This window comes from Macrobrachium rosenbergii, chromosome 11, assembly GCF_040412425.1.
Source record: "Macrobrachium rosenbergii isolate ZJJX-2024 chromosome 11, ASM4041242v1, whole genome shotgun sequence".
NCBI classification, from domain to species: Eukaryota; Metazoa; Arthropoda; class Malacostraca; order Decapoda; family Palaemonidae; genus Macrobrachium; species Macrobrachium rosenbergii.
The window spans coordinates 36,645,617-36,655,616 of record NC_089751.1 but is presented as its reverse complement, the minus strand read 5'-3'; the positions used below and the strand labels follow the sequence as shown (position 1 = coordinate 36,655,616).

General features: G+C 37.3%; 1 protein-coding gene across 1 annotated transcript in view; it reads right to left on the bottom strand.

The window, feature by feature from the left end:
* LOC136843331 (uncharacterized) overlaps positions 1-6,923 on the bottom strand; it is a 282,587-nt gene extending 275,664 nt beyond the window's left edge. Inside the window, exon 1 of the mRNA XM_067111618.1 lies at positions 6,834-6,923. The gene's annotated coding sequence lies outside the window, so the exon portion shown is untranslated. The remainder of the gene's footprint in view (positions 1-6,833) is intronic.
* Positions 6,924-10,000: the final 3,077 nt, after the last annotated feature.

Sequence of the window (10,000 nt, the reverse complement as noted above, 5' to 3'; positions counted from 1 at the left end):
GAGTTCAGGTTGCGTCGTAGGCCTATTTTTCTTAAATGTGTTCCTGTTTGGAATAACGAGAGAAGCTTGGGAAGGTAGAGGACTTGCCCAAAATCTTATATTACAAGAAAAAACTGATTTGGACAATGAAGAATGGCTGAAGATGAACAATTTATACGCGAAAACGAGGAAAACTTCCAGAGACTACTGGAAGACTCTGGTAATACTCGACAGCGAATTGGAGTTTAAATAGTAAACAAGTAAAAAATGCACCTAAGTTTCTTAGGCGCAATCGAGTTTTCTGTACATCGTATAATCAAGGCCACCGAAAATAGATATATCTTTCGGTAGTATCGGTATAATGCTATATGAGCCGAGGCCCATGAAACTTTAACCACGGCCCGGTGATGGTCTGTCCTATATAGTTCCCAGAACCACAATTATGGCTAACTTTAACCTTAAAAAAATAAAAACTACTGAGGCTAGAGGGCTGCAATTTGTTATGTTTGATGACTGGAGGGTGGATGATCAATTTGCAACCCTCTAGCCTCAGTAGTTTTCAAGATCTGAGGGCGGACAGAAAAAGGTGCGGACAGAATAAAGTGCGGACGGACAGACAAAGCCGGCACAATAGTTTTCTTTTATAGAAAATCAAAATCAATGAAAAATGGGAGCAATAATAATCTGACTTAAGTAACAATAATAATTTGGATATGGCGAAGTTAAGTAAAACGAATAGAAAAATAGTGAGGCTGAAATGATGAATGAAGGAAATTGATGAAGTATTTGAATTACAGCGATTAATGAAGTTCTGAAATTGATGAGACCTCTGGAAGTATGTGGGAAGTTGCACCTTACAACACCAAAAAAAACACGCTTAATGGGTGTAAAAGTCTTTCGCATTATAAATAAACTTTCTGTAAAACTTCATGCACTGGCTTTCAAGAAATATATATATATATATATATATATATATATATATGTGTGTGTGTGTGTGTGTGTGTGTGTGTATAGGATATGTGTGTGTGTGTGCGTGTGTGTGTGTGTGTGTATACTGCATAAAATATCCAGTATTGGAAAATATGAGTTGCATAACGGGAACCAGAGCTTTCACAGGAAATTCAATAACCTGATTTTGCTGTTAAAATATATCTGCCACTGGCGTCTCTCCCTTAAAACACGAGGTTGCGACGGTTTCAAGAAACTTGGAAGGAAAGAAATGAAAAAGATCCTACAATTTGGAGGAAGAGGGAATGATGATTGCGAATATACATAACTATATAAACATGTATACATACATACACAGACATATATATATATATATATATATATATATATATATATATATATATATATATATATGATGTCTATGTATGCAGGTACACGTGTTTTATATATGTATATATATATATATATATATATATATATATATATATATATATATATATATATATATATATATGGCGTGTGAGCTTGTGTGCATTTGTTTGATATATATATATATATACAGTATATATAAAATAATCACATAAAGGATACTATTATATTCCTATTATATATTACTATTAGTAGCAGTAACAGCAGTACGAAGGACAACATAGATAAATCATTATAATTACCGTAACTGTAAGGAAATAATATAACAATACTTTCAAAGTACTAAATGAAACTAGTAACTCAATGTGACAGCGGAAATGAAAACATCATGCATAACAATCAAAATAAACCAAATTAAACTGAATGCCCGATGCGGAAGAGCCGGTCAAAATAAAACCCATTTTCTTCCAGGAACGAAGAAAACTGTCTTCGCTTGGAACACACCACTGTCTAGACGTCTTGGCACTCTTGTCTTCACATGTCCATAATATTCTCTCCTGACCTTTCATGTCCTTACGTTCCCTTATGTCTTCTCTTGTCTTTTTTATGCTTTCCTGTCCCCTTATGCTCTTATAAAAGTCTCTTCCCCTTACTAATTTATCATCAACTTTTGATGACATCCCAAATTTCTTGCTATGCATTTTGCTCTCTTCAGAATACATAATCAAGAATCGCAAAACGTTTTAGAGAGAGAGAGAGAGAGAGAGAGAGAGAGAGAGAGAGAGAGAGAGAGAGAGAGAGATGAACTCCCACCATGAATTACAAAATACAAACCGAAAAACGTCTGAGAGAGAGAGAGAGAGAGAGAGAGAGAGAGAGAGAGAGAGAGAGAGAGATAAATTCCCACCATGAACTCTACTTTTGTCAACCTTACTCTTTAGTATTTTCAGACGCAATCATTTATCAGCTTCAATTCCCAAAGCATTCAATGTCTACAATATTTACAGAAATATTTCCAAAAGTAACTGATAATTCATCTGTTTAAAAATTCCTGTACATTGTAGGAATTAAACCCTGTAATGTATATGTACTTCAGAGGCAGACGTTGTGTGCTCACGTGCGCAGAAAATAAGTTTCATTCTTACAGAAAGTAAAACAGAGTTCATGTCATCCCTCCATCTAACATAGGACGAGATCGACGAAAAATTAGCTCAAGGCATAATATTACTGACAATGTCGCTAATGTAACCTAAGAGGGAGCGTAACTGTTTGGTATTAATTAACTAATTCGGGCGCCCTCGGTAACCCGATATAAGTAACACGGGGATAAACGACTTCACTTCTCGCTAATGTAAACATTACGTCATTTCCATCCTCCCTTCAGTATCCACATCACAGAAATAGGCGAAGGGTGGCTCTCTCCTTCCCCAGTCACCCAGCCTGACCCCCCACCTCTCGTACTCTCTCCCTGCGCGGTGCCAATCGATCCGCGCTCCGGCACAGGAACAGCTTTAGGTTTTCCAGCAAGCAACTCGGTGGCATTCGAAAGCAAATATCGCTATTCAAACTAAGAAACAAGTAAAATAACACTTGATGAATAAACGATATGCAAACTGAGATTAAACCTTGAACACATGAAATGTATGAAAGAGGATCAATTTCTAGAAACAACACTAAAATATTTCTCACTTAGATTCTATCAAGTATATTCCTTAAAAAGATCTTCCCCGCGAAAGTGACAAGGTAATATTTTGATAAATGAGGGAAAAGATAAAATAAATGTTTGAAACAAAGCAGCGACAGCATTAATCCTCAGTCTGCCGGAATTTGTTTTAGAAAACAGGCAAACTGGAGATAAGCCAACTGCATGAAGTCTGCCCTAAGCCTTTTATACTTAAATAATAAGCTCCCTTTCTTTCTGTCTCCTTATTTGTCTACATTTTTATTATTCTGCTTGTCTTTACGTTCTCCCTGCACGTCTGTTTGTCTCTGTCTCTAAAAATCTCTCGTCTTTCTGCTTACTTTTCGCATTCTGATGCATTCAAACGAAGGCATCTGAGACTCGGCAGTGGCTCATGACTGTACCCTTAGACTTCGCTTCCTCTGCATCAACTTTTCTAACAAAATCGATAATGATAACCACTACACTAACATACACCCATCCCATCCCATCCCATCCCGGCCCCAACGACCTCTTTCGGGGTGTGGTAAAGGTGAATTGTAAAAATCACTAAACAAACTAAACAACTTGAAATAATGGTACTTTTTCTTTTATTGTAGAGGGCAAAACATTTGGCCTGATAAAGATAAGATGTTTTCTCAGTCTAGACTACTTGAAATTCTTTCTTTGCCATGGACGGCAAAATACTTTTATTAATAGCAACTAAACTACACAAAAGAGTTTGTAGTTTTGTATGCAGTAAGATGCAAGCAGACAAATCGTGTGTCAACATTCTAAGTAACAGCAGGATACTGCGCCCACTTGTCCTTGAGCGTTCTAGGAAGAGACGTTCACCTATGACATGCATTTCCTTCCTGCAAATCTCAAAACAGCCTGTATAAATTGCAAATTTTCTTCGTTTGACACCTCTAAAGACTGAGCAATGTTATCACAATAGCCCACACAACACCACACAAACGTGTGATATCTTTGGCAAGGTGAGCCAAGACCCCTAACAGTAATGAACACGAATACATTAACGTCTTTATGCATCTGTAGGTTAAAACTGAAACATACTACTGGCAAATTTACATTATTAAGAGTACACTAGTATTCGACAGAGTTCGTCGACAGGCGAAAGTCTCATTATCATACGACATAGCAACACATGCGTGTAAACGTACGCACACACATACACATACACAGCAACCGTACACACCTGTTGCATCAACGATGTACCGGCATCTTCAATTCCCCTTCACCTGTCTGACTTTTAGATTAGGGGGGAATCGACGCCTCATTCTACTGAAATCACTTTTGCCTAAACAGTTTCTATTTTTGTTTAACCGCTGAAGTTTATGAAGAAAGTACTTCGACGTTTTAAACGTGTAGACTATCTTAAAACAAATCCTTTACAAATGACAGATTTTTACGTACTCAGACTCTTTAAAAATTCTCTTTTGCAAGCTCACTCAGTATCTTAACTTTGTAAAATATCGTTTTTAAAGAAACAACCATTCCTAGGAATAGGCAGAGCTTGATGAAGAGGGCGCAGTCAAGAAATCTATAACACCTTTCCGATAATCCAGGTCTCCTACTTGGAAAAGCCATCCAGGGCCCTTAAAGGGACCAAGTCTCCCCTATGCAAATCTGTGCCGTACATGCCACTATGAGCGTTTTTCCCTTATTCGCGTGGCGTTGGTATCAATGGTGTCTATATTTGTTATGTATGTATGTATGTATGTATGTATGTATGTATGTATGTATGTATGTATGTATGTATGTATGTATGTATGTATATCTTCCTAATGTGTGGGTGCGTGCATACATCCAACTTATATCTTTGCATCTGTCTGGAGCATAAACCCATTTTTAATACAATTAAACGCAAACAAACACACACATACACACACACACAAGCACACACAAACATATATACATGTAAGTATATATATACATGATTATATTCACTTTAAAATTATACATATTTTCTTAACTAATGCTTCCAATATAAGGGTGTAGCCGGCTTAGAATGCATTCATAAACAAAACTCGATAAATTTCGTCTAGCAAGTCTAACTGCCCGTGGCTAGACAACGCAGTGAGTCCGAATATATTAATATATTATGACAACCGAGAAGAGAAGACGGCATAAAAGCAACAATAGTAGCCTCAAGCTCTGTCATGAAACGCAAGAAGAAGCGAACATATTTTGAATCTAAAATTGAAACAATGAAAATGGACATTAGCATAGAAAACGGCGATAAGATCAAGAATTCAAGCAAATATTACAAGAAATCTACAGGAAATGAAAAATTATATCCATAAATCTACACATCATTGTGGGAACGGCTGCAAATCGCCTTAAACAAACAATCGGTTATTCGTCAAATAAGAAAAAAACACATAATGGAAATGAAGACGTAATAAACTATGCGCGAACATAAGACCAAAGGTGTGCCTTTGATAGAGGCATAACAATCAAGCGACGAAGAGGCTAGGCGGCATAAAAAAAAGACTTAAGCAAATAAAAGAATAAAAAAAAAATAAATTCTTCACGCTGAAGGTGGAGAGGTACTGGACGAGGGAATATCCGGGGTTACTAAACATGGCCATGGATATCTACGTCTTATCTGGAATGACTTTCCACCTTTTGTTGTACATAACCTTCGTTCCTTCTGTATTTGCAAAATTCACTACCCAAGGAAATGAAAGTAGAATCTTTACTCACATTCATGAATAAGAGAGGTTTCTCACATTCGCAATGGACGATTGAAATGGTAAATAAAACTACGTCGATGCATTAAAGCACAGACGACAAGGAGCCTTGAGCTGCTCAATGCATTGCACCAAGGTCTCTTAAAAAAATGCCTGCAACGTAGGATACTAGGAAAGAACCATGGTGAGAGTTATCATACAAGTAAACTGGTCAAGACCTTCCTACAGAGTAAGGAGTGTGGGTTTATCTTATTAACATCAATGTAAGCAGCATTCCCACTTTTTAAGGAGGCCCTTATTTCAGAAGAACTTTGAGCTAGGGCTGGAGTTTTTTAAAAACGCTTCTTTGAGGATTTTACAAGCCTATAGTTTATTTTCTTCTCAATGGCCGTAATGCCGTCTTTCAGTTTACCACGTTATACTTCATAGTGAACTAAGGGTACTTTAAAAGCTACACAGAAACAAACAAACAAACAGAGAAGAATCAGCATCCGCCAGTTCTGCCGCGTTCGAATGACGGGATAACAAATGCAGTGTTTGAATCTCAGTTTCAGTTAACATAATAAACGCCCGTGCTCCTTACCCTTACAGAATTTTACAAAAATTACTTTTGCAGGTGATTTACAATTTCATAAAATTTCCTCGTCTCGAATCTTAAATACAGTAGGTCCGTTAAGGCGATTCGAACAAAGTAAGCTAGTTCGAGATCTTCCCACCAGGAGTCATCCAGGTAAACGTTGCCATAGTTACGGGGAAGCTGCAATCAGCCATGGTTTTTGAAAATGCAAATACGCGATTTAAAGAGATGAAATCTTGTCGACTATATCCCACCGCAGCACTGACTTTTCTGCAGAATCAAGTTGTTCAACAAAAGTTCATTTCATTAACGATATTCTTTAAAGAGAAATAAGATTCATAAGCAGAGATAAAGCAACAAGAATCCCAAGATACAACTTGGACTGAACGGACCAGTTTGTGTGCATGGCAGTACGTATTTTAAATCTGAAGATTAAATATACAACGTTGCAGTCGAATTGATGGACTGTTTTTCTGCACTGTTTCGCTCAAAAGCTTTGCATAACAATAATTGGAAGGTTCACAAAGGGCTTTGAGGCCATTCACTGAATACCCAGATACATGACAGAGAGCCGAAGACCTACCTGAAGAAGATATGGGCGTAAAGCACGTGCGACTTTCGCGAAAACTGACGGTGGAATGAAGCCGCCCTTACATCTCCAAGCTGAGCATTAGCCGCCCCCCAACATCCAAGCAGCCAATGGGAAGTAACTACGTCATTCCCTCCACCATAAACTCCGCCCCACCATAACTTCCCCCCGGTCACCATGAAAATCTTTCGGCAGCAGCGCCCACGCCCATAGGGTTATTCTGTTCGGTACGCCCATCTAACAACTCCCCTACATCAATCTTTAAGCCTTCAGCGCGATGGCGTGGCATTGCTAATTAAAATAAATTCATACAACCAAATGTCCACTGGTTCAGAATATAAAAGGCAAACTTCATTAAAAATATATATTTAAATATCCAAAAAATACATCACTCTCGTGCTCAGTAACATGACGTGTCCAGGCGTACAGCAACTCTGCATGTGCTACATTAAAAACAGAATAAGCTTTGCAAAAAGTTGACTCCTGAACTCACAGTTAATCGTTACGCTGGCCAACACGTCAGTGATATCTTATCGTAAGTGATTGTATTAGTATATCATTAACTCTTTTCTCTCTGCCTTGCTTGATTCTTATCAGTGTGTGTGCCACCACGCGCAACGTACACTTATCCATTGGGGCCGTACCTGTGCGTAAATAACCTTTCCCGTGCTTTGGAATAGGCCTTACTTAAAACATGTCCATTCTAATGATATTCTCCCCATGAAAGCAGTTTCTTACTCTACGTCAAAGCTTTTAAGTCTGAAAAAAAACATGAAAGGACTGATTCTTATAAACACAGACTCACGTCAAATACAAGAAATTATCATTTGAAATTGAAAATCCAAACGAACCGGAACTAAGCACAAAACCACATCAGGACAAAAATTTCCCAGTTGATGGTATTCAAAAATGTGTCCTGCCCATGAATCACAAAAACGTCTAGTGGTCAAGACACTTGTCCCACGAGAGAGAGAGAGAGAGAGAGAGAGAGAGAGAGAGAGAGAGAGAGAGAGAGAGAGAATCGAGTAGGAATTCCTATAGCAAGGAAAGGGTACTACAGACATTTCCCATCATTGCCCACTGTGGCCCTATTAACTAATGTTGTGAGTTATGTACATGCTTGTACATAACGAGAACGTTATCCTAATACCTATATTGAGTATCCCCATCAGATGGAAAAAATGTATGTATATATATATATATATATATATATATATATATATATATATATATATATATATATATATATATATATATATATATATATGTTATATCAATAAGACGTGGCCCTAAGTGATGATTATCGAAAGATGTTTAAGGAACATCACCATCATAAATAAAGGGTAAACCCTTTGTTTTGAGTATATACAGTTTCTTTGTAGAATGGATCAGTCAATTTGACATGCTTACATACTAATCGTTCTCTTTCTCACGCTTATAATTACAGATTACATTATCAGGCAGACAGCTAGACACACAAACACAGCGAGAGAGAGAGAGAGAGAGAGAGAGAGAGAGAGAGAGAGAGAGAGAGAGAGAGAGAGAGAGAGTTCACAACCATTTTCATGACCACCATACCTGTCCTTTCCCTTACAAGGTGAGCCTACGTACCAGATTATGGCATCAGATTATCCATACACGACCATTTCCCAAATAACTGGATATAAGTTCCTGAATCAGCACAGACTATAACACACAAAAATAAAGGAGCGTCAACTTTCACTCTTCCAAGCCGAGGAAAGAAAAAAAATTACCAAAAATATTTACAAATTGCTGTTAGATAATGATCTGCTTTCTCTCTCTCTCTCTCTCTCTCTCTCTCTCTCTCTCTCTCTCTCTCTCTCTCTATATCCATATATATATATATATATATATATATATATATATATATATATATATATATATATATATATACATATACGTATGCATGTATGTATGTACGTAAGCATAAAAAGCCAGTCTACAATCAAAGCAGCTAAACATATCTAAGTGGTCAGTGCCCTGAACTTCAGTATGGAGTATCTAAATGTGTTATTTTCGCGTAATTACAAATAAAAAATTATATACGGAGGGTATTATCACTCGTTTAATGCAATTATATCTATATACGTTGTTAATACGCATTAAATATAATTAACTGGGCTTTCAACATTTTTTAATAAACACGTAACACGTAGTGCATTGAAAATTCAGATAAGAGTCCATTATACAGTTTCATTAATTAATGTTATTTCGATACAGTAAACAGCAATGTAGCAAGTGATGATAAATGTTGAAGAGCAATCAAGTAATAAAGACATACTAAATTTCTGAGACACGAGGGGAATATAAGAGATTTACTTCACTTACAAGGCAAGTATTATTTCAAAGTAAGTGACCATTTGAGGAAGCTAGGATGATACGGAATCATGTGAACGCGTTCTAAACAATCAGATCAATATTCTATTCTCCGTGAAAGAATAAAGAAAAAAAAAGTCCTATAAAAGGGTACGTACCTGAGTCAACGTTAGTTTTAAATGACATAAAAAATTATAAATCATCGTAACTCGTCAACATAAGAGAGGAAATGCTCCCGCGTATCTAGATAAGATTAGAAGCAGAGAGGATAAAATATTTCAGATAAATGATTGTTCAGTGATTTCTGGGCCGGGGTGGGGGGCGGGGAGAGGGGGGGGAACGTACGAACCACAACGAAGATGAAAATGAGTTTTACGCATGTTGATATTAGGCCTAAGAGTGAGAAAATCGCAAATGAAAGCCGTCAGATTTTCAGTTAGTTTCTTAAAGGTTAAAAACCCGAACGGAAGTAAAGGCAGTCGAGCATAGCAAGAAAGCTATTATCACTGCAGACTCGAAATCACTTCCCATGGTCAAGGCCACAGATGAACGTTGAAAAAATTAGCTTTCAGTAAACGTCGTTATAAAAGTCATCTAACTAATTATGGTTGCAGTGACTTGCAGGGGGTTCCACAGACTTGCTCAAGTCATGGTGCCTTGCTACTGACGCGGTAACGTGTAAGTTGTGGTGACATTGCGGTTGTAGAATTTTGTTGTTGCTTTGGGCATTTGTTGCAACTGCAGAGATATGTTATGGTTGTGGGGAACTGCTAATGCTGCATTAATGAAGTGACTTGTTGAAACTGTAGTAGATGGCAATGATT